Source organism: Macaca mulatta, chromosome 8, assembly GCF_049350105.2.
Source record: "Macaca mulatta isolate MMU2019108-1 chromosome 8, T2T-MMU8v2.0, whole genome shotgun sequence".
In the NCBI taxonomy this organism is placed as follows: domain Eukaryota; kingdom Metazoa; phylum Chordata; class Mammalia; order Primates; family Cercopithecidae; genus Macaca; species Macaca mulatta.
Window position 1 is genome coordinate 131,563,008 of NC_133413.1, and position 23,569 is coordinate 131,586,576.

The window sequence follows — 23,569 nt, forward strand, 5'->3', positions numbered from 1 at the left end:
TCTGGGTGGTTCTGCTAGCTTCATTGCTTGCAAGCTGCCTCGCCTTAAGGAATTACTCTATTTGAGCCTCAGTTCCCTTATCTGTCCAGTGGAGTTCTTTATATCAAACTCATCCTCTTACCACAGAACAGATACAAAATATGGATAAAATACATATGGCAAAACAAAACTGTAGGCATCAGAGTACAACCCAGGCAGTCAGGACTTGAGGGTAAAAACGCTGAAGCAAGCGGAGAGCACCCTCAGTCTCGTGTTCTCTACTACTTTTCTGTTATGGCATTTGCTCATTAGCATTGTGGATCATCAAATCTAAGCAGAAAATGGCAGCCAAGCATCCCTACCCCTAGTGATTAAGGAAAAGATTGAAGATGGTGCATGCATAACCTCGGCACAGAGTCTGAGATGTGATAAGTATGCAATATGTGTGTAAAAGGACTAAAAAAAAAAACCCACCAACACTGATGTTCCCTCATGTTCCCACTGCCTTCTTTGTCCCCCTTTCTTTCTCGTTTGCTATCTAATTCACTCATTTCATAAACTTTGACTAGCTGATAAACCACAAGGCTTCGAAAAAATGTAAAAAATGTTCTGATGGGTATTGCGATTGTGTAATTACCAAGGACTCTAAGCAAGGGGTATGTAAACAGGAAGGATGTTCAACTGTGAGTGTGGGTTAAAGTTGGCTAAATTGCTGCCCAGTCAAAAACCTCAAGGCCAGGTACTCAAGTGCCTACCATCCTATAAAAACCCTCACTCTGCTTCAGTTGGAAGCCACCTGGTCTTTAGGAGCTCCATCAATAAAGTCTTTCATCTCTATTTGAGTCACAGGAATCATTTTCTTTGGACAAGTTTGTCGTAGGTCAGTTCCAGAAATAGGCTGTGAGAAAGAGACTTGCAAGCAGGAAGTTTGTTGGAGAGTGCCTATGGGACAAATAACCTCTGGGGTAGTAGAAAGAGGTGGATTGGTCAGAGAGAGGAGTTGAGCTTCCCTGTAGTTGCAGCAAGGGCCTCAGCCAGCGCCATATAGAGCGTGCACCACAGAATGTGACCTAGAGCAAAGTGGCTGTCTTCAGCTTAGGGCAATTCCTGGAGAGAGACTCAGGTGCCAGCACTACAAGCAACTGAAATGAGTCTCTCATTCTTGCAGTGGGGACCTGAGGGAGGACCATAGCATCCAATACACAGTGGCGGCTGTTACTTCTCACATGTTTTCTATCATCTCTTTCATCTCCCTTCAGGATGTGTTTCATTAGCCATATTTTACAGGTTTGACAAGTCCACACTGGTGGTAGAGTTAAGAATTCAGCCTAATTTAGGTAGGGTGCCGTGGCTCACATCTGTAATCCCAGCACTCTCGGAGGCCAAGGTGGGAGGATTACCTAAGGTCAGAAGTTTGAGACCTGCCTGGCCAACATGGTGGAAACCCCTCTCCACTAAAAATACAAACATTAGTCGGGCACTGTGGTGTGCGCCTGTGATCTCAGTTACTGGGGAGGCTGAGGCAAGAGAATAGCTTGAATCCGGAAGGCGGAGGTTGCAGTGAGCTGAGATGGCACCACTGCACTTTAGCCTGGGCTTCAGAAAGAGGCCGGGTACGGTGGCTCACGCCTATAATCCCAGCACTTTGGGTGGCTGAGGCAGGCAGATCCTGAGGTCAGGAGATCGAAACCATCCTGGCTAACACAGTGAAACCCCCATCTCTACTAAAAAGAAAAAATACAAAAAATTAGCTGGGCCTGGTGGTGGGCATCTGTAGTTCCAGCTACTCAGGAGATTGAGGCAGGAGATGTTGTGAACCCGGGAGGCGGAGCTTGCAGTGAGCGAGATCGCGCCACTGTACTCCAGCCTGAGCCACAGAGAAAGACTCCATCTCAAAAAAAGAAAAAAAAAAAAAAAGGAATTCAGCCTAAATAAAGGAATTCAGCCTAAATTTGATATTATCTACCCCTTACCTTCTTGCCAATGTTGCTTTGCAATGAGATAACTCAATATGCATTCCCAAGAATTTATCGGGTATCCATCATGAGCTCAGCCTTGTGTGAAGAACTCCTGGGGACATGTAATTTGTTCCTTGGCTTGACAGGAAACGAGAAGTAGCTGGCAGAACCTTTATATCGGCTGTGCAGATGCTGGGGTTGACCTTTGCCACCTTGCCATCAGGAAGCCCCTGCCCTGGAGATTCTTAAGGAAAACATCCAGGGAAGCTAACCAAAGTCTGAGTTAACCAGTCTTGTCTGCAAGTGAATAGAGCAAAGTAGCTTAACATTAGCACTTCTAGAGGTCTTCCTGCTTGACCTTCATGGAACAGGGTTCATATTTTTAAGCTCCAGTTTAGTTTAAGTCAATTCCCTTTTACTAGGCATGTTTGATTTACAAGGCATTGTGCATGTTGCTGTGGGAATTAAGAGCTGAACAAAACAGCGGACCTTCATTCAAGGCGTTTATAACTCAGTGTGACTCCTCATCCTGAAGCTCAGAGAAGCCCATCTGCTTTCTTTCTTTCTTTTTTTTTTTTTTTTAACTTATCTGGGGTAATTTTTTTGGCTAGCTCTGATTATTTTTGGGGGAGGGGAAAAGTGAAGCAAAAGTTCTCAGAAAATGGACTGTTAAAAAAAGCCACCTATGTAGGAAAAGTACAAATAAAATCTCACCTGGTGTCTGTTTTATGCTTTGGCATGTTATTAGCAGGTCCTTCCTCAGGTCCTTCAGCACTCATGGCCTTTGGGGTAAAATAAATTGAGTACAATGTATACAATGTATAGCTTTGAAAAAGTTAAAATGGATTTGAGCCTAGCTCATAGCTCAAGTGTGATAAATATGTTTAAACTGTCTTCAATTCATTTTAAATTTTATTTTAAGCACCCATTTCATGGGGAGGGGTGGGAACATCCATTATGCCTCAATTAATTTGGGATTTTCTTTCTTTGCTTGATACCACTTTATACTAAGGCCTAGGGACATTTGCTTTCAGTGTCATCCTTACTATACAGTATGACAACTCTCTTTTCATGCCATGCCACACTAAGAAGCAAAGAACTCTATTCTGTTTCTTTCAAGCCATTATAGGACCTAGACATCCCCTTGAGACTAATTATGACACTGTCTTTCCACAATGACTGTGTATCCATTCCCCCTTAGGGTATTCCTCACTCCCTAAGGCGGGGTCTGGTAAGGCAGTGCACGATGAATATTCTGTGTCTAGGGCCATCACCATCAGAGCCTCCTTCCTCTGCTTTTCTCTCATTTTCCTAAGCCAGGAAGGGGGATGGCATGAAGAACCTGTGCCCTGCCAGGCCTTTACATCTTCAACACTTGTCATTGCCCCTTGATTCCCCAATATTCTACCTTTAGAAGATCAAAGTAGGGCAGGCTGTTCTTTTTTTACCCTAAAATTTTTCTCTCATGAGACAAGAGCTCAGAATTGTTTAGATCCTTTAACAGAGGAAGTAAGTAAAGGGATGAAAAGACTAACAGACTCTATATTTTTTAAATGTAAAAAGATATTATCATTAGTTATTAAACTTTCTTCTCCCTTGTTTTTATCTCCTATCTAGCAATAGGCTCGATGTTTAGAAAAGGGATTACATTTTTATAATACGTAAGGAACATTTATGACAGGACACACTAGGCTTGGGGGTCGGGTTAAGGAAGCCCCATGAATGCCACTTGGAAGTTCTAAAACATGTTTGTAATTTTCTTGATACTTCATCAGTTGAGAAGTGAGGTTCCCCTCCTTTCAATTTGGGCTCACCTAGGTGACTTGCTTGTCACCAGTAGCAGAAATGACACTATGCAACTCCCAAAGCCAGGTCAGAAAAGGTCATAGAGTTTCCACTTGGTTTTCTTGGAATGCTAACTTTGGAAGCCCTAACCAGAATGGTAGACGTCTTCTACCCTGAGGCTTCCATGCTGTGAGAAGCTACATCTCAAGAAAAAGCAGCCACTTGTAGGTGACAGACACAGCGGAGGTCCCAGCTGCCAGCATCGACCACCAGGCACATACGCGAAGATACCTCCTGATAATTCCAGCTCCAAATGTCCAGTCACCCCTCAGCCATCAAGTTGCCTCAGTGAGGTCCTAGACATTGCTGATCCCTCTCGGAATTCCTGACCCTCAGAACCTTGAACTTAATGAAATGGTTATTTTACATCAGAACGTTTTGGGATAGTTACGAAGCAGTACTTACAGGAAGAGTTACCAAACTTCTTTTTTCCTCTTTCTAACTGTTGTCTTAGAAATAGGTTAGGTGCTTTGGGAAGAAATTGAATTATTACCACACACCAAGAGGACATTTATATCAGGGATCAGCAAACTCTCAGTTAAGCGAACACCATGAATGGTACCATGGGTTGAAGGCCAACTTAGGAGCTGAAGAGGAAAAAAGAAGGCTTGAATACCTCAGTCACAATTTTCCTCTTTATGATATATCCTGCCAGTACTCTCAGTGACTCAAGCATCAACGAAAATGACCCATCCAACTCTACTCTAAGGCATCTTTACTGTCCCAATATTCCACTTTAGTTATCCATATCCTAAAATTGTTATCTGGAATTAGCTCACATCACCCTCTTTCAGTTTTCACATCTACTTGCTTTTCTTTCTTTCTTTCTTTGTGTGTGTGTGTGTGTGTGTGTGGGCCGGAGGGGACAGGGTCTCACTCTGTCATCCAGACTGGAGTTCAGTGGCATGATCTCAGCTCATAGCAGCCTCCACCTCCCGAGTTCAAGCGATTCTCCTGCCTCAGCCTCCCAAGTAGCTGGGATCACAGGTACACGCCACTACTGCCCGGCTAATTTTTGTATTTTTAGTAAAGACGGGGTTTCACCATGTTGACCAGGCTGGTCTTGAACTCCTGGCCTCAAATGATCCACCCGCCTCAGCCTCCCAAAGTGCTGGGATTATAGGCATGAGCCACTGCACCCAGCCATCTACTTGCTTTTCTACCTTAAGGAACCATCTATTCCTTGCCCTCTATTTGTTTCTCTCTCTGTCCCCTCTTGCCTTTATTTGCATCTCTACACAGCCTGGACTTCATGGTTAACCAGTGTCACAACTCAAGCACCAGCACCATCAATTCTTGCCTTCTTTTATTTCTAAAGCATCTGCCTGACAAGCCAGGACCCTAGATCAATCCCCCATCTGCCTTCTTACCTCTTACAATTGGGCTATTTAAAAAAAAAAAACTGCAGAAAATAATCACTATACTGTATGAGTTGGTGCCACTATTAACGTAAGATTTTTTTAACTTCATGTAGACATTGACCTCAGCCAGCTGACACATCTTTACTTGTATCTTTAGTCATGATCCTTTTTCTTCTTCTCAGCAGATATTCCAAAATTCACTCCTTTTCTAAACTGAGCACATACACTCCCTTGCTCAGCTGTCCTTGCTTTCTACATTACCACTAAAATGCACACATCCTCACTTTTATTCCCTTGCTTTAACCTTGCATCTCGTCTGTGTCATCCTTCCTTCGGGGATTAGAGGGAGGAGTTATCACTGTGTGCATGGGTCAAGTCTCCATCTGTACTCTTAATCCTTCTTCTCACCTCCATTGAGATGCGCACTATATATAATTTCTTTTTCTTCCCTGTCTTAAATCACTTTAATTCTACTGGCTTGTTTCTGTTCCACACTTGTTTATCTTACCCTAAAAAGAAACTATGAACCTCCCCTTGACTCAGGGTCCCTCTGCACAAACACTGTTTGTACTATTTCTACCAGATTAAACTTCTTGTGCATTTTGTACCATCACTATTTCTATTTCATTTCCCATTCGTTCTTCCACATGTTCCCATTAACATATAAGCATACTATTTTTCTCCTGTTTTAAAATACAAATAAACTTTTCTTACACTACTTGCCCTGAAAGCCTGTCCGATTTCTTTATAGCTATTGTGTAAATGGCTATAAAGAAATCTTTGTAGCCATTGTGTAAATGCCATGAAGAAATTGAACAGGCTTACAGGGGAAGTCTAGAGCACCAAAAGGTACTGGCCTTTGGTGTTCCTTGAAAGAGCTGTTTTCATTCAGGATCTCACCACCACCGTTCCACTGAAACTGCCTGTCAGGTTCACTAAATTACTTCCATGTTATTAAATCCAATTGCAAATTTTAGGCTACTTTCTGATCTGTTGGTGGCATCTGATACATTAGATCCTCCCCTCTCTCCTTCTATGTGTATTTTGTATAGTCAGGCTCTAGACCACCACACTTTCTTAGTTTTCTTCCTACCTAATTGGCCACTCTTTTCCTATCTTTATTAGTGGTTCCTCTTCTCCCTAAACTCTTGGTGATAGAAACTCCAGGCCTCAATCAATGGTCCTGTTCTGACTTACTCTTGCTTTTTTATTATTCTCAGCTAGTTAGAGAGCTTTAAGTTCCCTCTATGATACCAACAACTCTCACATGTATAGTTCCAGCCTAGCTCTATCATCCCCAAAAGCAGACCTACATAACAACTACCTTCTTGAAATCTGCTTTTGAATATATAAGACTTACCTCAATTTTAATATGTCCAAACCTCAATCGTGAACTTCTACCAAAACCGCCTTTTCCATCTCAGTTGATGCATCCATTCTTGAAGTTTTCCTGGCAAAGATACTTGGAGTAATCATTAACTATTCTCTTTCTGTTACATCCTACATATAATTAATATATAACTATTGGAACTATTGGCTCTACCTTTAAGATATATTCACAATCCAGTCAATTCTCACTTCACTTCCTCTAGTTCATCTTATTCTGAGCCATCATTATCTTAGTCTGAGCCAACATTATTTTTCACCTAATAGTGTTCTAGCTGGTTATTCTGTCTGTCTTTGCCTGCCCTATAGCTTACTCTAAACATAGTGGCAGGAGTATTTCATTCCTCTGCTTAAAACCCTGAAATAGTATCCCAGATCCCTTAGAGTAAAAGCTAGAGTCAAGACAAGAGCCTTTAAGTCCCTGCATCATCCTCTCCCGTCACATCTTTCACTTCATCTCTTTCGGCTCCCACACTTGCCCACTCCACTCTGACTGTACTGACCTTTTGGTCTTCCTTGAACTTTCCAGGCACCTCCTAAGGACTTTGCCGTGGTTGTTCCTTAGGCTAGAGATGATGTTATATCAGATGCCCACATAGCTGGCTCTCTAAATCCTTCAGGTCTGTGCCAAAGGTCATCGCCTCAATGTAGCCTGATCTAAGTAACCATACTATTAAATAAAGTCTCTATTCCCTTTACCTTTCTGGCCGATTTCATAGCCTCCTTATTTTTGCCCCTTAAGTGTTAGAATTTCTCAGGGTTTCATGCTTCCCTATTTCTTTGTCTTCGCTTTATGCAATTTCTGACTCCCAGATGTACATCTCTAGCCTTGACTTCTTCCTCGTGTTTTAATTTATGTGCTAAACTTATGGAAAAATCCTAAGGAAGAATTTGCTTTAAATATTCTTCCATCTTTCCTCCCCTTTCATGCCCATTTTCTGATGTTGGACTACTAATACCCAATATTCCTCCTCTCAGACAATTTGTATCCAACTTGTCTAGCAAAGCTCATTCTCCTTAACACAGAGACTCTTCTGAGATGCACTCAAGACTGTGCATGTCAAATGGAAATCCTTAACTTTGTGGAAGTTTGGTAGTATATTGAGCCACAGAAAATACTGTAACATTGACATATATACATAGAGTATAACTTATTCTCAGGTGCTATTGAAAATGTCCTTAAAATGCTATTTATATATTAAAGTTAACATAGAAGACAAATATTATGCCCAAGGTTGCTCCAAGAAAAAACATTTGTTTTCGTTTTTTAGGAGTACTTCTCTGAAGAAGTTCTTTTCAGAGCACTTTTCTGACAGGCTTATGGTATTACTCCTACCCGGAGTAATAGGCATTGTAATTTGGGATTCCTGTGGGATAATATATCTTTGAAACCACAGGAATTAACTCCATGATAAATAATTTCAGGTACCACAACCACAGATAAAAGATTAAAATTAGAGTTTTTTTTTTTCTTTCCACAAACATAGGACTCGATTCCACCTCTGAGCCTGTATAATTGAGACCCAGCAAAGATAAACATAAGTAGCAACAAAATAAAGTCTTAGAAAGAATCCTCACTCCCTATACCCTCTTTTCTATTTCATTCACACCCTCCAGTATGCAGTCATTCTAATCCAGTTCTTTGGTGTCTTGTGTCTGTCCTCTCCTCTCCAGTTGTTGCTATCTGAAGCCAAATGCTCCTAGATCATCCCCGAAACACTGCAGTAATCTCTAATGTTTTCCCTGCTTTCTGCCCAATGTTATCTGGTCCAATCTGTTCTCTACATTGACCCCCAAATAATTTTTCTAAAATGTAAATCTTATCATGTCAAGCTTCATTCAAAGGTTTCTCATTATGTGCAGTACTGATCCAAACACTAGTTTCACATACATTTGCACCATGTCTTACCTCTGCTGTCTCCTTCATCTCATCTGTCCTTGCTTCTTCATATACCTTCCACTTCAGACACAACGCCCTGATTCACAGATCTGAGGAGGTGCTGGGCTGCTTCTCATTTGATTGACAATTCACATTCTATTCATGCTGCCCAGATGGCCCCCGCTTTCCCCTCTTTCCTATCACGTCACTCTCACACATTTTTCATGATTCATATCAAGAATTTCTCCTTTTGTGACATTAAATTCTCACTCTGACTTGCTGTGTACTCTTACAGAATCTTGTACATACCTTTATTATACTATATATTACTCAATTCTACTATTGTACGTGATTCTTATTTTTACCTTGTGGATTGAGAGCTAAATGAATTCAGGGGCTATGATTTTTATCTTTTTCTAAACAGTCTTCACTACTATAATAGCTTAATAAATTTAGGGACCGTATTTTTTAAGGGAGAAGCAAGAAGGCAGGAAGGAAGCAAGGAAGGGAGAGAGAAAGGAAGGGAAAAAGGGAAGACAGAAGAAAAGGAGAAGGAAAAGTGTTTTATTATAGAGGTAATCATGCGGATAACATTTTTCTTTTCTGAGCTGGGATTTTCCTTCTTCAGATATTTCAGGCTCTTGTCACTTTACTACTTTGGAATGAGGATCTTTATTTGGACACTAGGGCAGCTGCAAAAAATTCTTTGGCCTTCGTGGTTGTGGTTATTTCTTTCTAAACGTGTAGGGGAGACTTTAGCTAGCTGCTGCCTGTGGTGTCAGCTGTACTGTTTGAAGTCCCTGGTGAAGAGACAGCTGGATGCCACAGTGGCAATTTGGAGGCCACAAAGGATTGTTAACTGAACTTGATGTTCTAGTTGGCAAGTTTAACACCATACTCTACACCCACAAAATTGGATAGCATTGTGATCACATCATACCACCAGTCTTGCCACTATTATAGAGGTACTCCTTCTTGGTAAGAAGGCATGTATAGCTTCCTTACAATTACAATTTCAGCTAGACTAGCTTCCCTTTCTCTTAGGCTTAAAGTTAATTGACCATTGAAGTACTGACATTTTTGAGAAATTAATTTCACTTGGATTTTTTTTCCAGGTTTGATATTACTAGCTTCACATCAGCATAAAGAAAGAAGTACTCATTCCTTTAATTCAGTTTCTTGTTTTTGGAAATGTAGTAGGTCTAAAATCACTTCGTTGTCAAAAATATCTTAGTGATATGAAATATGCGGAGATAACACTCATCCTTTTATTTAGAGTGAGCCAGCTGAAAGAGATCTTGGACATTGTCTCGTTCAAGCTTCTCATTTTCTTTTCCAGAGAACTGGAAAGTGGAGTGGTTCAGTGACTTGCCTGCAGTTGTACATTAATTAGTTAGCAGTAAGCTTCGATTACATTTCCCAAGCCCTCTGTCTTTTCAGTCCATCATGTTGCAGTCAAAGCTAGTCTAAGGCACTAAATGTGTTTTTTTTTCAAAATGACAATTGGTTTAATTTTTTCATGATCCAATGATGAAAATAATTCATGCTCATTGTAGAAAGATAGTAACATACCTAAAAGAGTGAAGTCCATTTTGAAGATGAATTCTGTTGATATAAAACAGGGTTTCAGTCTCAGGCTTGTTCTAGTTAGCTGTGTTGGCATTAACTTGTGTACTAGTCTGTTCTCACGCTGCTAATAAAGACATAGCTGAGACTGGGCAATTTATAAAGAAAAGAGATTTAATTGACTCACAGTTTCACGTGGCTGGGGAGGCCTCACAATCATGGCAGAAGGCAAAGAGGAAGCAAGACATGGCTTACATGGCGGCAGGCAAGAGTGTGTGTGCAGAAGAACTCCCCTTGATAAAACCATCAGATCTCCTGAGACTTACTGTCATGAGAACAGCATGGGAAAGACGCGCCCCTGTGATTCAATTACCTCCCATGGGTTCTCTCCCACGACATGTGGGAATTATGGGAGCTATAATTCAAGATGAGATTTGGGTGGGGACACAGCCAAACCCTATTACCCTGGGTGAAGGCATAGAAAGATGATGATCAAATATGTAGAAGATATTAAACTGGGAGAGAGTCATATACTCTAAGTGAGGAATCAAATAATGACTGGTAAGAATCTCCTATGAACTAGATATAAACTAATCACCAAAATAGTTCTATGAGGTAGCTATCCTGTATCAGTCATAGCCCAGACGGGAAACTAGAACCATATTAGATATTTTGACAGAAAACATATTGAGAATTGGTTAATTTGGGATTGGAAGTCTGAAACTGGAGAAAAGGAAAAAAAAAAAAAATACTGACGTAGTATAAGAAACAGAAGAAACACAAGAAAGAGCTTCCATCCCTCAGCTGGAGGAATAAAAAGGAGTTGGGGTTTTCAGAATCTGAAAACTCAAGTGAGGGGTTTTGCAGAACTAGGATGCAGACCTCGGAGGAGAGGAAGCTGGCCGGCTGGTCCTGGTACTCAGGAACGTGTAGTTGTCCCTGGGAACTAAGGACTCTGGCTTCTAAGGAGGGAGTGCCACCTGGCTCATGCTACTACATCAAGAGCTTGGAGGAGAGGCTTTGCAGAGTTAGGGCTCAGACCTTGGAACAGGAGGTGCTGTCTAGCTACTGCTGGTAGCTCTGCGGGGATGCAGTGAGGCCAGTTCTGTCAGTGTCGAAGAAGCTGGAGACTAGAACCAGCTGTTGCTGTTGGGAGAAGGGTTGTGGCTGATGTGATGGTGAATGGAACAGCAAGCTCCAGGAAGAAGCTCCTTTTCCCCTCCTCCTGCTTACCTGTTCCCTCTAGTGTCCCTCACTGACAAAACCCAATAGGAGGAAAATAAAGCTTACAGAGTCTCAGTCTCACATCATAATATAAAATATAGATGGGAAAAGTTCTGTCATTCATTCAGACTTTCAACAAATGTTGATTGAATGCCTACTGTGTGCCAGGAATTATTCTAGGCCCTAGACTGCAATCTGTTTCCTCTTCTGAAAAGTGGGGATAATCATGCCTATCTCAGAGAGTTAGGATTAAATGAAATAAAGAATTTGAGGACTTTTCACAATTCCTGTTAATGTTTATCTACTGTAGCAAATGAAACATGTCTCCAATTATATCAAATATTGCTGATACTCAGATGAGATTGGGTGTGTTCAGGGTGGTATGGCTGTAGACCATTGCTGACATTCAAAATACAGTAGACTTTGACCTTATTCCCTCATACTGCTTTAAAGTGCTGTGATTTTTGAGTTTTGTTAAGAGAAGACACGCTCCAGTTTTCCAGTCTCCACCTCTCCTTACTGCTTGCATCTTGATATTGCATGTGTTTAAGCCTAGATCTTGAGTTTCTAAGATCTGTTCTAGAATGTAGTTTATACTTATTCCCTTCTCTCTTAATTAATTTCATATTTTAGCAGCTTTGGTCATCAATTGTTGAAACTACTTACAGATAAAATCCTTCCATTTCCACCTTTATCCTTTTCAAGTAATGAAAAACTAAAGAAATTTCTACTGTCTTTAGTAGAATAAACCAAAACCCATGAGCAAAAATCCTTTTGGCATTATTTTTTGAAAGTCTTGAAGTAAAGAAGCAGGCAAATGATGACTACTGCCTTTTTCTTTAAAGTGTTTTTAAACATGACTTTTACGTGATTGGATTTGATTATGGTAGTAGCTTTGGGGAATTAAATCCATTTTAAGAAATTTTTTACAAGTGTACTCTCCTTAATCTTTGCCATATTGTCAATTAGTATTTAAATACCCCCTGGCTCAAATACATCAGTTTTATGTCGATTTATTTGGGAGCCGATCTTTCTAAATTCTTGGCCACTGAAATCATGCTAATAAAGAACTGCATAGATTTCTTCTGTTCTTGTATTTTTAAAAGTTTTTTCTGTTATTTTTATTTAGGAAACATTTTCTATAGCAATGAACCATAGAATAATCAGGTGATGTGTGTTTTTCATGGAAAACAAAAATGCTTCCAGATGATGTTAAATATGTAGAAAAGGATGTGTTAGCCAGCCTACACAGACTGTTCTTAAACAGCCAGTCCTGGTTTCTGCAAGGCAGTGTTGCTGTCTGTCAAAGTTTAAGGGGGATAGACTTACAGAATATGAAGTGTACTAGTATTGGGAACAGCTGGGGCTAACTAGATGCTGTTAACATAACAAATAAGGTAGACCTATGTGAGAAGCAGCCTGCTGTAAGAATAGGGTAACCAGTTCATAAATCAACTTGTGGGAGAATCAGGTGTATACCATAGTTCTCAGAGGCTCATGTCATAGAGGGTCTTTATTTCCTTTATAGAGGTTTCCACAGTCTTGAGCCTCTTATTGGATACCTGGAACAGTCTCTCTTCAACAATGCTACTGGCTACAATGTACAAAAATAACTTTTCATGGAAACAAAATAAAACCCACATTATCAGGTATTGCAGAAATAGGCAAATCAAATGATATGAAACGTTGTAAGTGTACGTTCAGTCCCATGCCTTTAGGTTAGCTGGCCTGTCTCCATTCCTTAAAGACTACACCCAGTTTATTAAGAGTGGGGTCCTCAACGATGCATGCCCTTTTCAGCATTGTCTCTATTTTAATGGTTTCTCTCCGTGCAGTTTACTCTGATTCCTGACAGGTTTCAGCTTTCTCAACTCCTCTTTCTTGTTTAAAACTTCACTCCTTGGACTTAATTCTGGGAATTTCTCTGGCTTCCACCTGCAGCTTCTTTTCTTATAACTTGCTCTGCTTTTTAAAATTATTATTATTCCAAGCACCGAGGAAGTCATTTAGCCCAGTGCTGCCCATAGGACTGATGCTCCAAACTAAGGCTCCCATAATCATATTCCTCTTGGGTTAGCTTTGGACTTAAAAAAATGAATTAAGATTTTTCCATTTCTGTGTTACTTTCAGGCCTTGGATGACACAGGTGCTTACCATACTTCTCTAAGCCCAGGTTTGTAGAGCCATCTGTAGACAGTTCCTTTGCTCCACTCCTGCTGGCGAAAATCATCTTGAGTTGGGTTGCTCATTTAGCCCTCCATAGGTTGTTTCTCTATCTATATATCACTTTGGTCTCTTGGCCTGGGTCACTCTGTGAGCACTTTGCATTGTCTTCTTGGTGCCCACTGTTGTCTTCGGCTCTCTGCATGCCTCATGTGTTATTCTATAGAAATAAATTAGTAACTACATCTTTAACAGACTGGGATTTGAATATTCAGTAAATCCTTTTGCTTTTAGCCACAGAGAGTGGGAGAGGTTTCTCCTGAGCAGCTACCCAGCCACTCTGCACCTCCACTTCCTTTATATTAGCCAGCCACTTTTAGAAGTGGATTTTTTGCATTCTCAAATATTTCCTACCTTTCCAACATCAATGGTCATTTTCTCAGGTGACCATCATTAACAGCTTGTTTTCCTAGGTACTAATACAATAGCCTCCCTTGTCCATGGGGGGATATGCTCCAAGACCCTTAGTGGCTGCTCGAGACTACGGATAGTACCAAACCCCTGTATACTATGTTTTTTTAAGTATACATAATTCCTATGATAAAGCTGAATTTATAAATTAGGCATAATTTGATATTAATAACAATAACTAATAGTAAAATATAACAATTATAACAATGTACTGTAATAAAAGTTATGTGAATGTGCTCTGTCTCTTTCAAAATATCTTAGTACTGCAGGTAACTGAAATTGTAGAAAGTGAAACCACAGTCAAGGGGAACTACCATGGAGTTAATGATTCTTTGATCCAAACTTGTGTACACCTTCATTCACGCTAGAATAGAAATTGAAGAAGAAAAGAAGATGAAAAAAGAAATATCCAGTTCATATAGGGAAAGTTGGATAGACAGCAGCAGTAAGACCAGGAACTCCTGCCCAGTCCTTGGTGAGGTAGCAATCTAAATGTAGTCTTATGGTCCAATAAACTTCACTGTCAAGAGTTTGTTTTGAAAAGATAAGTGATCAAAATTCTGTTCTAACTCACTAAGATGGAAAGAAAAAAGGGTGGAGTTATCTAGAATTCATAAGAATTCCTTCTTTAAGAGTTTGAACTAGAGCAAGGATTGAACTTTTTCTTTGAAGAGGCCAGGTAGTGAGTAGTTTAGGCTTTGCAGCTGTGTAATTTGGTCCTAACTTCTCACTTTTGTCCTTGAAGCACTCAAGCATCTGTAGGCAACATGTTAATGAATGAGGGTGGCTATGTTCCAATAAGATTTTATTTACAAAATAAGCAATGGGTTCTATTTGACCCATGGAAGGATCTGAGAAAATGTAGTTTCTAACTTGTTCCCGTTTCTTTTAGCCAATCTCTATCTTAAGTAAAAGTTGGACATAAGCAATCAATTAAATTGACTTGATTGACTTAATCATTTACTCACATATGTCATGACTCCTTTATGACCCCCATTACATGAAGGCTGAAACTAGATGAAAGAGGTGAAATACCTGTACTGAGGTCTTTCTAAATTCAGTGCTCAGAACTTTTCTAGTTATATCACGATTCCTTTTCTACCATATAGGTACTTATATAATATGCAATTAATTCTTGCAGGCTAAGAAAGTACTTTGTACTCCTCATTTCCAAGGCATGTGGATGAATATGTCAATACAAAAGCATACTCATACTTATTAATAAATTATTCTATGAATAATACATATAGGAATGCTTGTTGAATATACTTGGAGGTTTTGCTTTCTGTTTTAGTATAAAATTGTTAAGAATCAATTTATTTTGCACACAATTTAAGAGGGAAAATTAAACGTATTTAATTTTAATAAATTTAATTTGCTCTATAATTTCTTCTGACAACTCCTCAGCAACTTTGCTTTCCAAATACCTTGACCTTACTTTTAAAATTACTTAGAGTACACAGTTTAAGGCATATATGAGGTAAGCATGGTATAGTTTTCCAAAATGTTACATTTTATGGAATCTTAACACTGTAGACTGCCTGAACCAAACATTCCATACTGAGTTTAAATCTTCTATTTACTTATGGAAGAAAAGGGATAGTAGGCTAGGATTGCCATCAGATTTTTGTTTTCTCATCACAATGTTCCAATTTCTGTCTTCTAGCCAAAGTATCCCCTTTCTTTCTTTCTTTTTTTTTTTTTTTTTTTTTTTTTTGAGACGGAGTCTCGCTCTGTCACCCAGGCTGCAGTGCAGTGGCCGGATCTCGGCTCACTGCAAGCTCCGCCTCCCAGGTTCACGCCATTCTCCTGCCTCAGCCTCCCGAGTAGCTGAGACTACAGGCGCCTGTCACCATGCCCGGCTAAGATTTTGTATTTTTAATAGAGACGGGGTTTCACTGTGTTAGCCAGGGTGGTCTCGATCTCCTGGCTTTGTGATCCGCCCGCATCAGCCTCCCAAAGTGCTGGGATTACAGGCGTGAGCCACTGCGCCCCGCCAAAAGTGTCTCCTTTCTTTTAGAAATCTTTCTCCACATTGCAAAGTGGCCTGTGTGAGACTGTCAAATTATCCCTTTTAGGCTCAAGCACAGGGATGTCTTGTCCTTTAGGATGAATTAATCATAGCACCCCATCCAGACACAACGATTATCCCAAAGGATAGGCATGGATTCTTTTCTGTGTTATTTGGTGACTTCTAGGGCAGGAAATCTTTCTGCTGATATTGCTGCACTGGAGGCTATGGAATTGCATGCTGGTTACCATTTTCAATGATATTTGAATAAAGCCAAGCAGAGACAGAGATCAGATATAATTGAATGAGAGTGAGACAGTTCTGATGAACCGAGTCTCCTGAAATCATGTCCTGATCCCTGAAGCTCTTTGTTTCTCTGTCTGCTATTTTTGTATTTTTCCAAGTCATACATGTATCCCCTTGTTAAGTTTAAAGTTGTTTTAATTAGATTTTTAGAACTCAAAATTGAACATCTTGCCCATCATGAGATGAGATGATTTTTAAGAGGTGTGTTGGTAGGTGTGAGTAAGGTTCTCCCTTAGTAAAGACTCTAAGATTCTAGGACAAGAGCTTTAAATCTTTTCTCTGTTGAAATACAAATGACAGCTGATGTGTTTTGGTGAGACATATTCCCATGCACCGGTTCCAAGTGAATAGTACTTGTTATTCCATTTATTTTTCTCCTATCTTGAAATTCTATTAAAATGCTGGTGTTCTGGTTATCTACAGTTGCAGAGAAAACCACCCCAAAACTAGTGTCATAAAATAACAGATATCTTATTAGTGTACATCATGATGTCATGTCCATCTCTGGGACCTCGACTGTAAGGACACAAATGACTAAGAGTGACTTGCATGGCTGAAGCCTGGAATAATTTGGCAGCTTCTGCAATCGTGTCTTGCTTGGTAGGTATGGCAGAGTGAATGGACTCTACTGAGACTGTTGGCTAGAATGCATACAGTTGGTTGTTTCAAGGTAATCTGACTTCTGACACAGCAGTTCAGGGCTTGCAGAGAAGCTGTTCCAGTGAGCTAGGAGGAAGCTGCATCTTCTTAAGACCTAGGTTTGGAAGTCACATAAAAACTTTTCTGCCACATTCCATCGGTGGATGCAATTAAAAGCCCACTCAGAAAGCAAGCAGGGACTTTGGGGACTCAGGGAATGCGTGGGAAGGGGGTGAGGGAGAAAAGACTTCAAATTGGGTCCAGTGTATACTACTTGGGTGATGGGTGCACCAAAATTTCGCAAATCACCACTAAAGAACTTATTCAAGTAACCAAACACCACCTGTTTACCAAAAACCTATGGAAATAAAAATTTGAAAAAAAAAAAGAGGACATTGTTTCTGAAGACGTGAAAAAAGGGGAACCCTGTACACTGTTGATGGGAATGTTAATTAGTATAGGCATTATAGAAAATAGTATGGAGTTTCCTTGAAAAATTAGAAATGGAACTACCATGTGATCCAGCAATCTCACAACTGGGAATATATCGAAAGGAAGTAAAATCAGTATATCACAGAGCTGTCTGCACTCCCATGTTCATTGCAGCATTATTTTTAATGCCCAAGAAAGGGAATCAGCCTAGCTGACCATCAGCAGATGAATGGATGGAGAAACTGTGTTGTATATCCACAATGGGATACTATTCAGCCTTTTAAAAGAAGCTAATCCTGTCATTTGTGAAAACATGGACGAAGCTGGAAGACATTATGTTAAGTGAAATAAGCCAAGCAAAGACAAATGCTGCATGATCTCACATATAGGGAGTGTAAAAACATCAAACCCATAGAAACAAAGAGTAAAATGGTGGTTACTGGAGGCCAGGAGTTTGGGGAGATACTGGTCAAAGGACACAAAATTTCATTTAGGAGGAATAAGTTGAGATCTATCGTGTATCATGATGATTACAGGTAATATTATATATTTGAAAATTGCTAAAGGAGTAGATTTTAATTGCTCCTTTACTTGTCACTCCAGTCATATCACAATTGAATAAATTGCTGCAACTTTACATTTAAAAAAAGAAAGCAAGGAGGCATGGCATATTCTTAACTTCTCAATAGGAGGAGATCAAAGGTTTGAAGGTGTTTTAAAACTTTCCTAGCTAGTGAATATAAAAGGTACTTTATGGGAATGTATCTGAAGTCGTTCCAAAAATACATGTTTATTTAATCAAAGGTAGTGTTAGTAATGAGATAAACATATATTATATATTTGTAACATATTGTAATACTTGGATTACAGAATTCCTGCACTGGGAGGGTGATTTAGGGTACTGTCTATGCAGACAGGGTACGAGTGGGAGAAAAAGACTAAAGTAGAAGAATCAAGAGGGGTTAGTTGAATGAGAGGTTGGTGAATGTTAAAGTCAAGATTGGCAGGTATCCTAATTATTTTTCGGACTTGTTTCTGGTAATAGAACTCTGCTTCCTTCATCCCTGATTGATTTAGTCGCAGCTGGAACAAATGATGACAGGTCCATGGGCAGAAAGCACTGGCATGTGCCCTAACCAGGAAGAGATGGTCTGGGATTCTCCAGGCAAGGTCAGGCAAGATGCCATGAAAAATAAATGAGAGAAGTGGTGAAAAACTTTATTTACTCTAACCATCCTTCTATAAACCTGGCATAGGTTTCTTGGTTCACTGCTATATACTGAATAACTCACTACTCTCTGTAAACTCTTTGGGGAAAAGAGCTTTTGTGTCACATCTGTGCTACAGCCAGTTTCTTCACTGTCACCTTCTTGCTACTTATCACTATCCCCTCATCTCAGGCCTTTACATGCATTGTGAAAAGCACTAGTTAGTTAGTTTGTTTGTTTGTTTGAGGTGCAACTTTACCAATGCACTGCCCTCCCAGGAAAAGAAATGTAGGAGTAGTTGCATCACTGTCATTTAAATTGGTTAAGAATGAAGACTCAGATTCAAATCCCAGACCCAACTTTTACTAGCTATGTAACTATGGCCAAGTTATGTACTCTCTTTGCATCTCAGCTTCCACATTTTAAAAATGTACATTTTTAAATTACTTATCTCCTATGTTTTCTGTGAGAGTTAAGGAGGATAGATAGAAGATAGATAGATAGATAGATAGATAGATAGATAGATAGATAGAGGACAGTGCTCAGCACAATGTAAGTACTCAGTAAGTATTAATAGTGCTTGACCTGTTTCATGTGTGGGCAGGGCTTGAGAGCGTGTCTAATATAAAGTTATCAGACTGCCTCCTTCCTTCCTTCCTTCCTTCCTTCCTTCCTTCCTTCCTTCCTTCCTTCCTTCCTTCCTTCCTTCCTTCCTTCCTTCCTTCCTTCCTTCCTTCCTTCCTTCCTTCCTTCCTTCCTTCCTTCCTTCCTTCCTTCCTTCCTTCCTTCCTTCCTTCCTTCCTTCCTTCCTTCCTTCCTTCCTTCCTTCCTTCCTTCCTTCCTTCCTTCCTTCCTTCCTTCCTTCCTTCCTTCCTTCCTTCCTTCCTTCCTTCCTTCCTTCCTTCCTTCCTTTCTTTCTTTTATTGAGACAGGGTCCCCCACCGTATCCCATGATTGTGGCTCACTGCAGCCTTGAACTCCTGGGCTCAAGTGATCCCTGCCTCAGCTTCCTGAGTAGCTGGGACTACAGGTGTGCACCACGTCTGGCCAATTTTTTTTTTTAATTTTTAGTAGAGATGAGGTCTCACTATGTTTCCTAGGCTGATCTTGAGCTCCTGAACTCAAGCAGCCCTCCCATCTCAGCCTCCCAAAACGCTGGGATTACATGAACCACTAATCCCTGTGTGATACATTACAAGATGTATCAGATTTCTTGTGAATTTGAGGATAGCGTAAGGGATTTATAAAATAGAAGAAAAAAGAAAAACACTTTAAGCTCAATGCCACATATTATTCCTTCAAAAGTCCCAGAGTTCCATTCCCTCTTCGGGAGTCATTGCTGGCTGTTAGTGTCACAGGCGTACTCATCTCACATTTCACTCTTTTCTCAATTATCAGATCGGTGACCCCAAGTTCATTACTTCTTCACCTTTTTGTTTGGTTTGGTTTGCTTCTGAAATGGACTCTTGCTTTGTCACCCAGGCTGGAGTACAGTGGCACAATCTCAGCTCACTGCAACCTCTGCCTCCCAGGTTCAAGCAATTCTCTTGCCTCAGCCTTCAGAGTAGCTGGGACTTCAGGCTCACGCTGCCACACCTGGCTAATGTTTTGTATTTTTGTACAGACGGGGTTTCACCATGTTGCCCAGGCTGGTCTGAAACTCCTGAGCTGAGGCAATCCGCCCACCTTGGCCTCCCAAAGTGCTGGGATTACAGGCATGAGCCACCGCGCCTGTAATGCAGAGAAGACAAAAAAACCAATTCCTGTTACTTCACTTTCAATGCAGAGAAGACAAAAAAACCAATTCCTGTTAGAAGACTCTCTCCACCTAAGAACACACCTATTGTCTTCATTAGGTAAAGTTTTCTTCTGTGTCTTTCAACTGCATATTAGACATCCATAACCCAAAGACCCACTGATGCATTTTCCCAAACCAAACAGGAGGTTTCTACCTGTAGTGAATGCTGTCACTACCCTTGATCATAGAAATGGTGGAAGTTTTACACTACATTTCTTTGCTCTTTTATCTCTCTAGAAATGGAAAAATATTAAAAAAGGAACAAACAAAAATATTTTTATTATTAAAATTATACTTCCAAAACTGTGAGGGAAAAATAATATGTTTCTGACCTTGAAAGATTATTAGAAGTTTTGCAGTTTGAGAGTCCAACATTTGAATGCTGGCCCACTTACACATGAGGAACGTGTTTTGGAACAAATCCTTTTCTTTTGTGCCTCAGTTTTAACTTTTGGGGATATAATTCTGACTTCACTGGGCTTTTTGATAATAAAGCAATATCTCATATATAAGTAACTGGCATGTAATGGATACTCATATTAGTCTGTCTTTCCCACTGAAAGGCAGAATTAGTTTTTGTTGTTTTGCTCCTTAAATCTACTTGTCAGTGGGATCACACTTGGGTGTGTCTCAAATTTAAATTACATTTACTATTGATATGATTGTGCTCAGTTGATGTAATGATTGCTCATTTTAATAAGACCATATTAAAAAGAGCAATACATCAGGGGAGCAGACCAAGAATCATCCAAATAAGACGTCTGAATATTTGACATAGAATTTTAAGATTAAAGCAATAAGGACATTCAAGCATATTTTTATATTCTTAAAAGCTCTTTATCAATAGGTTTCTGTTCTTTATTATTATTATTATTTAAAAATGATGTCTCGCCATCTTGCCCAGCCTGGTCTTGAACTCCTGAGCTTAAGTGATCCTCCCACCTCAGCCTCCCAAAGTGCTAGGATTACAGGTATGAACTACTGCACCAGACCAGTTATTATTCTTTGATCTCAGTAAAATTTAGAGAAAACGTTCCATATTGTAAGTAATGATCACTGACTAGAGTATTCAGTAGAAATTCCATTTGCACACCTTTAATTTACTTCTCTCAGTAGCCAAGTTTTCTTTAATTCTAGGAATGTGGAATTTAGTAAAGGTCTTGGAGATTCTAAATGATTATTGAATAGATGAATTTAATTTGTTTAGATATGTTCATAGAGCCCCTTCAGTATTAGAGCACAGTGAATAAGAGCAGAATGAAGCTCTCAGAAAAATAAGAATTGCATTGGAATCCCACCTCCACCACTCACTAGCTGTGTAACACTAGCCTCAAACTTTAGTTTCTATGTCTAGCAACTGGAGACTGCAGTAGTGCCTACTTATATTTAGAATTGCGTGAGATCATGCACTAAGCACAGAGCTTAGGGTCAATAAGTGTGCTCCTTCTTTTTCTCCTCTTTCTTCTTCTTCAATCAGCTGTCCAAATCGCATCAAACTAATTATTTTGGTCATATATAATAGATCCTTTATGTTTTTGATGATTTGATTTCAGATTATCTTTCTTGAAGGAGGGCGATCTGGCCTACGTATGGTATGCCAGGAAGGAGCAACAGGGCTACAGAATTTTATACAAGGAGTAGATAATTTCTTGTGCTCTCTTATGGTCAATTTCTCTGTTAAAATGTGAAATTCTGCCATTCCTTTAAGGAAGGTGGTAATGTCATGTTGCTTTGATTTTAATGAGATTTGTTCAGAAGGTAGAACCCTTTGAGGGCTCCTTTATGAAACACCAACCCCAGCTGTTTTACATTCTGCAGGTGTTATGTAAATGTCAAATATTAATGTTTTACTATCTAGTAAAAGAGATGAAATAAGATTTTTGTTGCTGCTTGTTTCATAGGCTGCAAATAAGAGTGGGTCATTGTCCTTTTGATTATTCAGCTGCAAGTCTCTTTGTCTTCAAAAAGTACAGTAAAAATAAATGCCGAGAATGCTTCTATATTAATAAGAAGAACTATGTAGGTAACATTTAGAGAGTACTTAAGTATGAGGGGGCTGTACTAAGCCCTCTTCATATATTGTCTCTCCCAATCTTCATAAAACTGTCTGAAATGAGCAAGAGTCTTAGCTTCACATTTGGCAGACAAAGAAGCTGATATTTTTAAACATTAAAGAACTTACTCAAGAATGCAAAGCCAGTAAGTGGCTGAGTAGAGAACTGAATCCAAGTTGATTTCATACCAGAGTCTATGCTGGCGAATGCAAGAGTCATAGGGAATGATGGCGCCTGTGAAGAACTGGAGAGGTTCTGCCCATTCGAAGGGAGCAGCTGCTGCTTGGCTACAGTGAGTATTGTCACACAAGAATGAAGAACCAGTGTTGCCAGAAATTCTGAATTTTTAAAGAAGGAAATATTGTAAACCATACATCTGATAGACAAATGGGCAAAAACCCTGAATAGACACTTCCCAAAAGAAGACAAACATATGCTGAGGCAGGAGAATCGCTTGATCCCGGGAGGTGGAGGCTCCAGTGAGCTGCGATCACGCCACTGCACTCCAGCCTAGGTGACAGAGAGAGACTCGGTCTCAAAAAAAAAAAAGACATACATATGGCCAACAGATATATGAAGAAATGCTCAACATCAATAATGAGAGAAATGCAAATTAAAACCACAATGAGATATCACCTCACACTTGTTAGAATGGTTCTTATCAAAAAGATGAAAGTATTGAAGAGAATGTGGAGAAATGGAAACACTGTTGGTGGAAATGCAAATTAGTATGGAATTTCATTAAAAAATAAAAATAGAACTGCTATATGATCCAGCAATCCCATGACTGGGGTATACCTTCAAAAGAAATGAAATCAGCATGTCAAAGAGATACTTGCACTTTCATGTTCATGGCAGCCTGTCATGTTCATGACAAGATATGGAATCACCCTAAGTGTCTATCAATGGATGAATGAATAAAGAAAACGTGGTATACATACACAATAGAATATTATTCAGCCTCATAAAACAAGGAAATCCTATCATTGTGTCATCAATGAGCCTAGGGAACATTTTGTTAAGTGAAATAAATGAGGCACCAAAAGACAAATACTACAGGACCTCACTTGTATGTGGAATCTAAAAAGGCTAGATTTTTTAGATTCATGGAAGCAGAGAGCAGAAGGTTGGTTTCCAGAGTCTGGGGCAGAAGAATGCAAGAGAGATGCAAGAACTGGGGAGATGAGGGTTCAGTTAGATAGGAGGGATAAGTCAAGAGACATATTATACAACATGATGACTGTTGTTAATAACAATGTATTGTATTCTTGAAAACTGGTTGTAAGTGT

General features: G+C 39.8%; 1 long non-coding RNA gene across 1 annotated transcript; it reads right to left on the reverse strand.

The window, feature by feature from the left end:
• Window positions 1-2,632: 2,632 nt before the first annotated feature.
• Window positions 2,633-10,244, reverse strand: LOC144330553 (uncharacterized). The gene is made up of 3 exons (XR_013396850.1): window positions 10,162-10,244; window positions 6,504-6,593; window positions 2,633-2,719 (listed from the first exon to the last, which is right to left on the reverse strand). It is a non-coding gene; the product is annotated as an uncharacterized LOC144330553 (long non-coding RNA).
• Window positions 10,245-23,569: the final 13,325 nt, after the last annotated feature.